General features: G+C 36.9%; 1 long non-coding RNA gene across 1 annotated transcript; it reads right to left on the reverse strand.

Moving 5' to 3' along the window:
- Positions 1–421: 421 nt before the first annotated feature.
- Positions 422–3413, reverse strand: LOC131010802 (uncharacterized). The gene is made up of 3 exons (XR_009096662.1): positions 3179–3413; positions 1337–1418; positions 422–710 (listed from the first exon to the last, which is right to left on the reverse strand). It is a non-coding gene; the product is annotated as an uncharacterized LOC131010802 (long non-coding RNA).
- Positions 3414–5034: the final 1621 nt, after the last annotated feature.

Here is a 5034-nt window from a genome sequence, read left to right on the forward strand (position 1 = left end):
TGGTCCATCAACCTCAAGAGGAGTTGCACTAAAGGCCTCGACCAGAGAAGGCAAGAAGCAGATCAAGGAGCCAACGTAACTCAACCCTGAGGACTTCTTCAGTCAATATGCCTTGTTGACTGACAGATTCAACAAGATGGAGTCCAAGTTCCGGAAGTACAAAAGGTTCCACAAGCAGCACTTCAAGGGAAAAGAAAGAGAAGGGGACTCCAGACATTCCACAGATCGAAGCGGAGAAAGGAAGTCAGCCGCTTACGACATCAAAGAATTGGAATGTTTTGGATGTAGAAAGAAAGGGCACTTTCGACATGAATGCCCTGATTTGACTCCAGCTGAGCGCAGGGAACTGAAAGCGAAGAAAGATCGCATGTCACACCCCAATTCTTGAATGAATAAATATAATCGAGGTGCAACTAATTCATAGAAATAAACAAGGAACAACCTTGTTAAAACCCGAATAATAAGATAGAGAGTCGGGCTATGCCCCTTTGGATCACAAGTTTTGTTTCATGCTTCTGACAACCGACATTCATTAGCATAAATTTAGTAGTGAAGAGTCTAAGCTCGGTCAGGTATATCATTTGAAATTTAACATGAAGATCTTAAGTTGAGAAAACAAAAGACTGATATGAGTAATTGCTACAGCGGAAGTCTAACATAGGAATTTAACTCTAGCCTCAGCTCCGTCCCGTCAGCACCGGCCAGCCAACCTGAAAACATTTGAAAGTATTTTTGGGCTAAGTACTAATGTACTTAGTGGGCATGCATTTTTCTGAAACATTTCATATTTTAATAAAGACAGTTTATCCAATCATGCTTGACATGACTTAGAAGGTTTTAAATTGAAAGAACTTCTAAGCATGTTAAAACATTTTTCATTTGTGCGCACATGTCACACTCCCTTTCTGTTACTCGCTGTGATCCCGGACCTTTTAGCCACCGACGGATCCATTTCTCCCATTGCACTTGCCCTGAGGACGTAACTCAGACAAGTTGAATTGACCTCGGGACGCTACCCAGGCAGGCCTTACATGATACATGCTCCGGAACACATCCAGCCAAGCACCCTTATAACGCCTCTTACATGAATTAGTGCCCGATGGAGATCAACCCACCGAAACAACTAACAAGTGTACACAATTCTCAAATAACGTGTTAGGCCATAAGAGAACCTCGATCGATCCATGAATTGCGAGCCTTAAACAGAGCAGAGTGCACATAAACATTTTATTGGATAAACAGTTTTCATTACATTAAATAAACAATTTGCATTTCATTGAAACATTTAGAGCTTAATAACTCAATCATACTTTGTACATTTGGAAAGTAAGCCCACCTGGATAGGCAAAGCCTGAAGATCATACACATATAAACCTGTCTTGGAAAAGTAGCGCTAATCCTCCTGGTCATCACAAAGCCTACAAGAAATTCTATTCTTAATAGGTCTCGTGAAGCTAACTTAATATCTTAGGGAAAATACTTAACATTCTATAATTCGTCACGCCGGGTTTCAAAATTTAATGAATAAATACTTGAAAACTAAATTTCTTGAGTTAAGGACACCAACAATATCCTTACTCGATTTTCTTTTAGTGTTTTAGGGTTCTAGCATCCATAATTCGTTCCATTAAAGACAATCGAAAACCAACATAACCTCGTGACTAACCACATAATATCACGTAATCACGTAAACAATAAACAGAAAGGAATAAAATCCTCAAGTTTAGTATTATTAAAATCACAAGTTCACATGAACATAAAAGAAATCATGCACCATTTTATAACATTCTATACATTTCATTTTTTTTTTCATGTAAATAAATAAGAAATTTCATTATTCATTTATAAATAATAAAACATTTTAAAATCCATTGAGATGAAATAAAACATTTTAACCATTTAAAATCCATACTCAAAAAGCCTTGAAATATAATAAAAATGAGGGTTTAATCCCAAAATTTGTTTTCATTTTTAAAGTCCATCAATAAATTAAATAAAAGAATGGACCTCATTTAAAATAAATAGTCCCAACCTTAAATATTAAAATTTAAATCAAGAGATTTAAATTCACTAAAATAATTTAGTGAAAATTCAAACACATAGGCAACACAATCACATAAGGCACATAAGAATCACAATCAAACATCATTAAAACATGCTCTGTTTTTACACTGGTTCATCTTCAAAATTTAAACTGTTCTGACTCCGACATCTCCTGGACTCGAGACTCATACTGAAAGAAATTTCTTCGAGTCTAGTTTCATTTAAAAAAAAATAGAGTCGAAAGCTCCAAGTGGTTTGAGAGATATGACGTTTTTACCACGATCTACCATTTCTGGCAGTTTTGTGCAACCGAAGGTTACAATTTTTGAAAAATAGTAAACGTTGTCAAACTGGGCTCAACTTTGGTGGATATCTAGCTAACACAATAAGGTTGATACCATAAAAAGTTGAAAAGCTAGATCACATAGGAAGCTACTTAAATGAATAACTCTTTCCCCTGTTCTCTGAAATTCTCGGTGGTAATGTGCAGTTTAGGTTTTGCATTTTAAAGAAATATCAAACGAAATTGAAATAGCTTGAAAGTTTACCAGGGTACTCAAGACTCATGTAGAAACTTGCTATTAACTTTTCAAAGCTATTAGACATCGACAAACCATCGATCACAGTAGGTCAGTAGGCCTACGAAATTCTCCAATTTGTATTTAAAACCTATATATCTTAATAATATCTCTAACTTGAATATAACATCATAATTCTCAACAACAACTCATCCCAAAACTCATTTCATCACTTCTAATCATCAATCTAAACCATCACTTAACATCATAGCATGCTCAAGAACTCACTCAAATCAACATCATATAACAAAATCACATATAGAAACACATATATATCATCTTCTTCCTCAAACTAACATTTTTCATTTTTCACTTCTCAACCTCAAGCTTCAATCTCATCCATCATTAATCATCTAGATCATCTCATAAACTCAAATCCATCATCATATAACTCAAGCCAAGTCAAGAAAATAAACAAAAAATATTCGTAGGGTTTCAAGCTCCTAATTTTCGAAAGTTTCATAAAAAAAAATTGGGTGATTTTCTTGCTCAATCATGATCATATACTCACTCACATATCATTAATATGATCAAATAAATAATCTAAGATCACTTACTCAAGGATTTAAAAGGTGATCAAGACTTTGCTCCAACTTTGATCTTAGCTCTAGCTTCTTGAATTTGATGAGATATGATAGTATTTGATTGGATTGGATGGTGGATTATCTCATAGTAGTGTTTGATGAAGCTTCTCTAAGCTTTCTTCAATGGACATCAATGGAGGAAAAGAGAGTATAGAGAGAGAGAGGGGAGGCCGAGAATGAAGTGTGAGGAAGAAATGAAGTGTGCTTTGTCTTGCTAAGTGTAATATTGATAAGTGTAATATGGAATGTAGTGTGGGGAGGTAGGAGTAGTGGTGGGAGAGTAGGTGGATGTGGAAGAGTAGGTGGAGAAATTAGGTGATTGAATAAAATAAAAAGTCTTCCGGGTTGTACTATGAAAACTGTAATAATCGTTCAGGGTACGCTTAAATAAATAGCTCGTGAAAATACTTGAATGCTAAATTAAATAAATATGCAATGCATATAAATTTAATAACTAAATTTACAAATGTTTTTGTAAATCATTTTTGTTGGAATTAAAATAAATTCATTTTCTTTATATCCGGCGTGAATCATCCTGACTTCTAAGTTCAAAATAATTCTAAATTTAGCTAAGAAATAACGGGGTGTTACATCGCAGATCTTCGAAGAAGAAAGCAATGGTTGCTGATGATGCTGACTCTTCCAACGACACATCAGAATCATTCGACTTCGACAGTTCCAGCTCAGATGATGAGAGCCGAGCCCTGATGGCCAACGAATCAGAAAGTGTAGCTGACAACAGCTACGACAATGGAATGAATGGCCCAGAGGTAAAATCTCTCACAAAAACTCCATATACTGATAACTTCCTGATGCTTTCAGGAGACCACTCAGAATCTGGAGATAGCTCATCCTTTGAAACTGACGAGTTTGATCAGCTCCTGACTGATCACTGTCAGCTGAGGAAAATGTTCGAAGATCTCCTCAAGCAGAATCAGAAAATGGACAAGGAGATCAATGATGAACGAGCTAAACATCAGACAATCATCTACTTTCCGGATGAAACTTGTCTTGATCAGCTAATCATGGAGAACAGCCGACTGGAAGAAGAGCTCAGAGTCTCCAACTCAGAAGGTGAAAGAGCATCTCATGAAATCAAGAGGCTCAATCACAAGCTGGAAGAAACAGTCAAGAATTGCATGATGCAGTCTCCCATGATGAGCAACTTTCCATCGAAAGGACTGGTCAACAGCATCAGAGGAAAGGTTGCAGCTGCCAAAGGAAAGGATATCATGATCATCTCTAAGAATGATCCTTCTGAAATCACAACCTCAGAAGAATCAAGAGACCATGATATGGATGAAGTTCACAAGCGCAGACTGATGGCCAAATCAAATGTTCCACCTCCACGAAGCTACAGACGAGCTAAGGAGGCTCCCAACCAGATCATCTTATTGAAAAGGCTGGAAAGCAGATTTCAGTCAAAGATCCGGGAAGGAACATCAGGAGCCAAGAAGAATCTTCCTCATCAATCCAGGGGGAAGAAAGGCCACATCAGTCAGAAACTGACATCCTCAGTTCAGTTTCAGAAGGAACAACATCCATGGAGATCAAGCAATGCTGAGTCCAGTCGAGCCATGCCACTTCCTCGACGACAAGCCACTGGACATCAGACAAATCTCCATAAGTCTGCAAAGACTAAAGTATCTCAAGGAAGATACTTCGCCGAGCAAAGAAGACCTCAACCACTCATCAGACAGAACTGCTACAAGAATCAATGATGAAGATAGAGATGCTGATTGAATTAAGAAAATAGCATAATTTATTTTTTTCCGATGACGGATACAGAGGTATCTGTGAGATTAATTGTCCTATTGCCAATAGGAGCA

The sequence above is a fragment of the Salvia miltiorrhiza genome, chromosome 2 (assembly GCF_028751815.1).
Source record: "Salvia miltiorrhiza cultivar Shanhuang (shh) chromosome 2, IMPLAD_Smil_shh, whole genome shotgun sequence".
NCBI lineage: Eukaryota > Viridiplantae > Streptophyta > Magnoliopsida > Lamiales > Lamiaceae > Salvia > Salvia miltiorrhiza.